The following is an 8,898-nucleotide window of genomic DNA, read 5'->3' as shown; positions in this document are numbered from 1 at the left end:
AATGTCCTTGGAATCAAAGGGCACCAATGGTTAACTAGGGGACAACTATCAAAATCCTAAGTCCTCTTCCTGGAATCAGCAGAAATTGTCCTTAAGTTGCCACACACTAAACCCAGCAACTTTGCTCTTATTTCTGAAGCAAACAAATTAACTCATTTCTGTGTGGGTCATAGAGAAAGTCTGTTCAAGCAAGCTTTCCTTGAAGGATAAGCCTTTAGCAAATCCTCATGTTAATCGTTTACACATGGGGAACAGGTACACAAACAAAGAAATCTGAAGGGCAGGATACATGCTAGTCAGCCTTCACAAGACAATAGAGGCTAAGCCTCTTCTAATACCTCAGCTCAAAAAGCTGAACTTTACAAATGGGAAACGATAAGTCAGGGCTGACACTGACTCTACATATCTTGAATAGTCTTTTATACTCACACAGCTAGGTGGCAAGAAGTGGGCTTTTAACAGGAAAAAAGTCTCTAATTAAACATGACCCTGAAACTGTATCTCCTCCAGGAGCTGTCTGGTGATGCATATAGGTAGCAGTTATGTACTGCAAAAGACATTAGAAATTTAATTCCACTATCGCACAGAGAAGTAAACCAACAGTTCATGTGCCAACCAGCAGCACTCGGGGGGGGGGGGGGTAACAGAGATAGGTCTGGTACTCCAGAGTTAAACTTAAGGCCATCTTATACAGAAGCTAGGATAGCATAGGCTACCCAACAATGAGATAGGCTAACTAGATGCGACTGGTAAGATTTTGTTGTCTCAAGCACATCAGTGAAAAATTAGTAAGACTAATGACTATGACCTGTGCAACTTGGGAAGTGAAGCATAAACTTTTCTAGTTATTTATGCTTTGAGGGAAAGAGACTAAAGACCACAACTGGGGTTTGTTTCCTCTGTGTCTGCAGTGGTCACCCAGAAAGTGGAGTCAAGCAGCTACCCCATACCCAGAAGAGGGACATGCCTTGGAGAAGAATGGGAATTATATCTTATCCAGATGCCTTCTTATGGAGGAAAAAAACTTTCTAATGTGTGCTGATATCTTTGTGGGTTGGATGGAGACCTACAATGTGCAGATTGAAAAAGCTCTAGAAGTCACTCAAGTCACTCCTCATGTGAGTTCCCAAAATATCTTCAAATGAGCCTTCTTTTCTTTCTAAAATAACTCAAGATATCTCACAGATGCTGAGCATAGCCCACTATTGCCACAGCTCTTTCCTCTCATTGGAATTCTCACTCCCTCTCATTGACAAGTTGTCTGTGGAAAACACAATTCAAAGACAATGCCAAATATTAGGATCATGGCCCAGAAACACAGATCAAAGCCAAATTCCATGGTCCAATATGATAGCACTTTCATAAAATTGTTACAGTAATAGATCAAAGAAGTTTACAAATCAACACGTTTTCAAATACCTTGGTGTGTATATTAGGTAGGTGAGATTTGGCAAAAAGGGAATCCCTTAGATGCTCTCTAATGTCACTGTTAAGTTTCAGATTAGTGGAAGCTAGGAGTCTATTTGTATATTCCTAAAGATTTATCTAACAGGATATTAGGTCATGTTCAGAGGTGGCTATTAAGGGGGCTAAGTCCAATCTAAGATAACTTGGCTCTGGATCTGCAACAATCTAGTCTCTTCGTGCCCTTGAAGTTCTAATCAGCCAATCAGCAATTGTAGTCACAGTTTTGTAATTGTAATCACAGCAATTGTAATCACATGTAGTATGCATGAACTTTTGTTTACAGTTCCAAGAACCACATTTTGTCCTTATATGGAACCAAATATTATTTTGGTGAACTTGGATCTTCTCAAATTTTTTCTTACATATGCTTATATTTTTTTCCAAACTTACTTTTAAAAAAGGTTCTTAAATGCTTCAACCTTCCTTCTAGCCCCTAACCAAAGGTAGGGGAGAAAGGTGGTTAATAGGATAAGGGGGGTGTGGACCTGCTTAGAATTAATTCTTTGGAAGTGATTCTAAACATGAGTCAGTAGTGGGCGTCCAGTTCAATCTGCCAATACCAGACATGAATCATTAGCACTGCCTCAATCCAGAAGAAACCACTAGGCTCTGCCAAATCAGTAAGAAACAGCTGGAATACCACAAGAAGTTCTTTGGCAGGTTTCTCTATATGAAGTCATCAGAAGCTAAGATCAGTGAAGCATTGCAAGGTGAACCAATGCAAGAATGTCATTCACTGTCTGTTGGGTTCTACTTATACTCTTTCCAAACATTATACATATCCTCTTAAGTGTCTGCTTCAGCAAAACCCATTCTGATAAGACAGTCTCCATAAAAACACCACATACACAACTCAGTCTTCAAAGAAACCAGAAATTTCCACTTCATTCATATATCAGAAAGGTTGATATTTTAGATCTCTAGGTAGGTAGGAAGGATATAAACTATAAAGACTGAAGAAACTCAGTGTATCTTTGGTTGTACAGATCATCCATCCTTAAACACAAGGGACTTATAAGGAGAAGTTCAATCAGAATAGGAAGACAAGAAATTCAGGAGACGTGGGAAGAGATGGAGCTGAGTCTGGATGAAGCATCTTACCAGTCAAGAGTCAGTGATTTCAGTTCTACTAACCATATTTGCTATACCAGTTGCTTACGCAGAGAAAACAGTCTTTTTCATACTGATTATTTCAAATAACAATGTTAAAATACAGTAAATTATCCCTAAGGCCCAAGTATATACGACCTTCAAAATGGCCATTGTACCTTTTCAGCTGCAAAACTGTAAAATTTTAGGATTCTCAAAAGAAATACCACTTGCAGTAAATGGCATGTTTTGATCTTCTCAAGCAACCTTCATGACTCTTGAGGGAGAAAGCCTGGGTCCTTTCTCCAAAATCTGTCTTGTTGGCTATTCCCCTTCAATCTCACAAAGGATTGCACGTGTTTTTAACCACCCCTCCACTTTAATCCTTGCCCAACACTTCAAGGCATCTTCTTTTTTGAGACCTTTGTCATTATGAGTGGTTTAGAAGGGAAACACTGGGTTTTCTTCATTGATTGGAATACACGGGATCTCTTATATACCAGTGAGATTATACACCAAATCAGCGTCACCAGGTTTTGTCTGATAATACACAATTCTCACACAACTCATTAAACACACACGCACATATGTATTTAAAATTAAATTGATACATATCTGACTCATGTATGAGAACACTTACTAATTCTCACATAGTATAAACACTTAGTGAGTGTGTTTCTTTGATTGTCAAGGAATATTGAGGTTCCTGATAAGATTTTTCAAACATTGGTCTGTTTTTCTTTTAAAACATTAGAAACCAATTGATAAGAACAGGGAAGAGAAACTGATCAGAAGTTTTAGAGGCAGAAACCCTGAAAAGAAACAGTTCTAATTCTTATCCTTGGCTAGAACTAGAGGTGTCTTTGATTCCGGCCCATTGCTAGGAGTGTCACAAGGGAGTTCTTGTTTCACATTTCTTCTCTCTTCTAAGTGAGCATCTCTGATTGGAAGCTATAGGTGACAGTGTGACTAAAATTGCAGACACCAATTGCTTCTCGTGAAGACCTCTCTGGTTTTATATAGCAGAAATATGGCATATCCATTATAATCTTAATAGAGACACTATAAGTTTTGGTTTATGTTCTTAATTGTGTCTCCTCTTATTTGTAGTTGATCAGCACTCGGATGGTCCTGTGCATTCCAACTCAAACGGAGACCCCTGGATTGCCCTCCAAGTCTTAAATTTTTAACAAGAGTGGAAACTCTTAAGGTTTTCTACATCTCAATTCCAGCCCATCTCTCTCTTTTTTTTTTATTATTTTCTTTATTTACATTTCAAATGCTATCCCGAAAGTTCCCTATACTCCCCCTGCCCCTGCTCCCCTACCCACCAATTCCCACTACTTGGCCCAGGCCTTCCCTTGTGCTGGGTCATATAAAGTTTGCAAGACCAAGGGGCCTCTCTTCCCAGTGATGGCAGATTAGGCCATCTTCTGCTACATATGCAGCTAGAGACACAAGCTCAGGGGGTACTGGTTAGTTCATATTGTTGTTCCACCTACAGGGTTGCAGCCCCCTTCAGCTCCTTGGGTACTTTCTATAGTTACTCCATTGGGGACCCTGTGTTCTATCCAATAGCTGGCTGTGAGCATCCACTTCAGTGTTTGCCAGGGACTGGCATAGCCTCACAAGAGGCCACTATATCAGGGTCCCTTCAGCAGAATCTTGCTGGCATGTGCATTAATTTCTAGGTTTGGTGCCATCCCATCTCTTAAATGGGTCTCAAATGTTATAGAGAATAGTAGGCATAGAGGCCACTTACAATGAACCCCTTCCTCATCATCCGCTTGGGACCCTGCCTCTTGTTTCTCTATTAATACTAGAAAGGTAAGCATCACCTTTGCCACTCCTTAAGACTTGAAACCAGGGCTTTGTTGAGACACATTAAGAGAAAGCTATTTTTATCCTTGTCAAACAAATAGAATCTCCCTGTGACCTTGGGTAGAGACATGCCATTCTGATGTGTCCCAAATATTAGAATACCACATGCTACTGTCTCTTAATCTAGACTGTCTGTTGATTATCTCATCGGGAGACCACCTTATGGGACATCTACTTCACTTGAAGACATACTAAGGAGATGGGAGGGATAAGCATTTCCTGGGTGAGATAGCATGCTTATCTTCTCTACAGGCCTCTTTCTCTGGGTGCACCCACTTGCAATTCTAATCCCAGCAACACTGCTAAGTGTGCTGACGTCTCTAGAAGGTATTGTCTACCTTTTCCTTTTATTTTTCCTTTTTCTTTCACATATTGGCCCAAAGCCTGAGCATGCTGCTGCTCTGGGATCTCTCACTCTTTTCCCGAGACTCCTCTGTTTCTGCCGTGTAGCTGTTTGTCAGCCTTTATGAAGTGTTCTGTCTTTCCTGGACCCCCGACTCAGAAGACATGGCTTCCTACCTCTTATCCAATGGTCTCATCTTGGCATCAGCCGAGATTTACAGCATGCCTGCTCTGCTGTTTCCTCTCACATTCTAGGAGAGTGATCCTTGCACTTCCTTCTGAGTCTAAAAGAGTCTATGAACTCTTTTACTAACCAACTTGTCTTCATTACAAGGGAAGTGGATTTCCCTAGTTTGTACATTTGAGCAATGCTCCGACAGATGTACAAAACTGGTTCATTGCTCTTGGAAATATTAAGAGATTTAGAATCTTCTTGCATGTTTTCCAGGCAGAGGAGTTGAATTGGAGATTAAAGTCCTCAGCTTCTTTTATCTAAGTGTGGTAGGTGGTAGAACATTCAGGATTTCCACCCACAGCTGGATCAGAAGCATTCCAAGCTAGATTTACCTGTGAGTGGTTCTGCTCCGTCTCACCTGAAGGGATTCTTGAGGGTAGAGAAGGCAGGCTTCATTCTCTAGATAACCGGGGAGTTAGGGACAATAATAATTGTCACTTAAAAATTTGTACCTAATGAACTTCTTTTAAAAATAATAGTTGAAATTTTTCTTTCAGTTGTTAGAAGAACGGTTTTCAACCTGTGGGTTTCTCTCTTTGCGAGGTCACATATCAGGTAACCTGCATATCAAATACTTACATTATGATTCATAGAAGTAGCAAAATTACAGTTATAAAGTAGCAACAAAAAGAATTTTATGGTTGGGGGTCATCACAACATGCAAAAACTGTACTAAAGGGTCTCAGTGTTAGGAAGGTAGAGAACCACCGTGTTAGAACAGCCTCCTATTCTATTATCTATTATCTTACCATAAGATAATGATTTATCATTGCACATATGTTATACATGGTGCCATAAAATTGCTGTTCACACAAAAACGTCAAAGTTTGAGGAAAATAGGACAAATTTAGGGACATGTTAGATTACCTCCTGTTTATCTCAAATACCTACCTCTTTCCTCTTTATGACAGTGGGGCATAAGGACACTGGGTTCCTCCAAGAAGGAAACAGGGGTGAAATGAAAAACTAAACCCATATATTAGCTCACATATATCGAGAAGGTGCACTAGTTGACCTTTAAAAAAGTTATTTATTATATATGTAAGGATGCATGTATGTATACCATGTATGTACCTGGTATCCTCAGAGGCCAGAGAGGATGTCTGGTACCCTAGAACTTGATTCTCTGATGGCCATAAGCCATCATGTAGGTGCTAGGAACTGAACCTGGGTCCTCTGCAAGAACAGCAAGTATTGTTAACTATGAAGTCATCTCTTTACCCCTACACTATCTAATCTTAATCTTTTCTGCTCTTCAGAGGAAAGAAAGTGATACTGAACTCTTAAGGACATGGTTTAGTTTTAGAGAGGTGAACATTTTTGTAAATTAGATCATGTTTAGTAAAGAAAATGAAATATGTGGGGGAAATCAACAATTTACCACTTCTTAAGCTTGGGCTAGTGTGACACCCCCCCCACACACACACATATTCAGGAGTCCATGAAACAGCTCTTATTGTTATCCTGGTATCACACAAGAGACCAAGAGGTTAAAACAAACCACTGAAAACTAAACAACTGTTTCATGATTCACAACTTGACAGGAAAAGGAAAGGATCCTTAACCAGATTGCTGACCCTTAGGGAGACAAAATTGTGAGCTGTATTTCATGCTAGTTTTAGGCTGGTTCTGTTGTGCAGGTGAAGCTGAAAGAGTGGGAAAGCTGTGGAAGAATGAGAAGGAATTTGTGTCTGGGTGCCTTTAATCCCAGCACTTGGGAGGCAGAGGCAGGTGGATTTCTGAGTTTGAGGCCAGCCTGGTCTACAGAGTGAGTTCCAGGACAGCCAAATAACCCTCTGATATCTCAACACTCAATAGCTTTTCTTTCTTTTAAAAAAAGATTTATTTTACTTTGTGTGTATTTCACCTACATGTACATGTGTGTGCCTGCCTGGTCTCTCACAGCAATATCTCACTATTCTGGTACCAGCTTGTCTAGTCAGTTTGTCTTAATCAGGGTTTCTATCACTGTGATGAAACACCATGACAAAAAAACAAACAAACAAACAAAAAAAAAAACTAGGAGAAAAGAGTTTAGTTTGCTCACATTTCCATATATCCATATAACAGTTTATCATCAAAAGTAATGAATACAGGAACTCAATCAGGGCAGGAACCTGGAGGCAGGAGCTGATGCAGAGGCCATGGTGGTGTGCTGCTTACTGGCTTGCTTCCGGTAGCTTGCTCAGCCCACTTTCTTACAGAACCCAGGGCCTCCAGGATAACATCAATCACAATAGGTCTTCCCCGATGAAGTCTAATTTAATAAAATGCCCCACGGGCTTGCCTATAGCCCGATCTTATGGAGACATTTTTCTTGCTGAGTCTCCCTCCCCTGTGATGACTTTAGCCTTTGTCAAATTGACACAAACTATCCAGCACTTTGGGCTTATTTTCCGATACTTGCCTTCTAACAAGTCTAAATGGAGGAGGAACTTGTGAAAACGGAAGGGTCAAACCCTTCTGGCTATGACCCCAAGGTTCTACCGTCACTGAGGCTAGTCTTTATGAAACCCGCATTTCAGCAATAGTGGAAATTGTAATAATACATTTGTCATCCCTAAACTTCTGTTCCTTGAATGGAGTGTACTCTACCCTGTGCTCCTCAGGTCCTCAGCTATCAGGGTTCTTAAAACACGAGAGAACTCCCATTGGGCTGGGCTTCCTATGCTGTGAAAAGACTCTGTAAAGTGTGAACTTCGCAAAACAAACAAGACACAGGCGATTCCAGGAAATATGCAAATCTCCTTAGTAGATACTGTCCAGACATTTCTTTCTTGCTTTTTGTCTACCGTCGTAGGCTTATTGCCACAGGCAGTTACAAACCTGATCAATAACCATTTAGGGAGATCCCGATGCCATGAGCTAAGTAAGCTCTAGGGGTCAGAGATCTTTCAGGCAGATGAACTTTAGGGTAGAGCAGGGGCAGGGCATGACCTAGTACCTGGCAGCACCGCTGATTGGTAGAAGAGAAGGTTGTTCCTTCGAAGCTGCGGCTGATTGGCTGCAGGAAGGAAGACTTGTGACGTACTTAAAAGTTGAGCAAACACCTCCTCCTCCTCCTGGCCTCCCGCCCCCCCTTAGTCAATTTTTTTTTTTTGCAGGGAAATCAGTCTGTAGGGTCCAGATTCAAGAGCTCTGGGAGGCTGGGGACTGATCCACAACCTACAAGGTGAGAAGGGGGCTGGGAGAGCGACTCGGATGCAGGCGCGACCTCTGCCTGCAGGATGCATTTGGAGCTCCCAGCTCAGCCGCGGGACTCCAGCTGTTAGTCAAGAGATCAGCCTCCAGCCCCAAAGCCGCGGGGCGACCTCGAGGCTCACTGTGACAGAACTAGGGAGGTGGGACAAGCTTTAGGCATCGCTGCCCAGCTTTGCTGGGGGTGGGGGGGAGGAAGGGCTGCAGGCTCAGCTCTTCGGCTTCTGAATAGAAAGGAGGAGGGGCATGCGCTTTTTTTGGCGGGTGGGCTCTGGTGCTGTTGCCGAGGAATACAATATGGGTCAGTGTTAAAATTAAAGTCGCAGAGTGAATAACTTACTCATTCTTGGACTGAAAGCTTCTTTGCCTGTGGTGGTTGATGGAGGGAGCAAGATTCTCTCTGACCTCCTCCTAGTCCCCTTGGTTGGGTGGAATTCTCATACCAAACCTCTCCTGCCCTAGCTGCAGGTTTAGGGCTGGTAACTGTGTCTGAGAAGAGACCTGGCTGGCTGGGTCTGTCTGCAATCTGTGTGAGATAGGCATGAAAAAGTTAAACAAGTTGTGTTTCTGGTGTCCAAGACTGTCGATTACTCTGGGCGGCTGTGCCGGCCAGGCCAGTGCTCAAGGAGAGAGCTCTGTGGACACACTTTGTTACCAACTGTGCATGGTTGAATGGGGTGTGGGGG

The 8,898-nt window shown here is 42.0% G+C and overlaps 1 protein-coding gene across 1 annotated transcript in view; it reads left to right on the top strand.

Moving 5' to 3' along the window:
* Positions 1-8,079: 8,079 nt before the first annotated feature.
* Positions 8,080-8,898, top strand: part of Aass (aminoadipate-semialdehyde synthase) — a 53,035-nt gene continuing 52,216 nt past the window's right edge. The window contains exon 1 of the mRNA XM_021190715.2: positions 8,080-8,186. The gene's annotated coding sequence lies outside the window, so the exon portion shown is untranslated. The remainder of the gene's footprint in view (positions 8,187-8,898) is intronic.

This window comes from Mus pahari, chromosome 2 (assembly GCF_900095145.1).
Source record: "Mus pahari chromosome 2, PAHARI_EIJ_v1.1, whole genome shotgun sequence".
NCBI classification, from domain to species: domain Eukaryota; kingdom Metazoa; phylum Chordata; class Mammalia; order Rodentia; family Muridae; genus Mus; species Mus pahari.
This window is presented reverse-complemented; position numbering and strand designations above follow the sequence as displayed.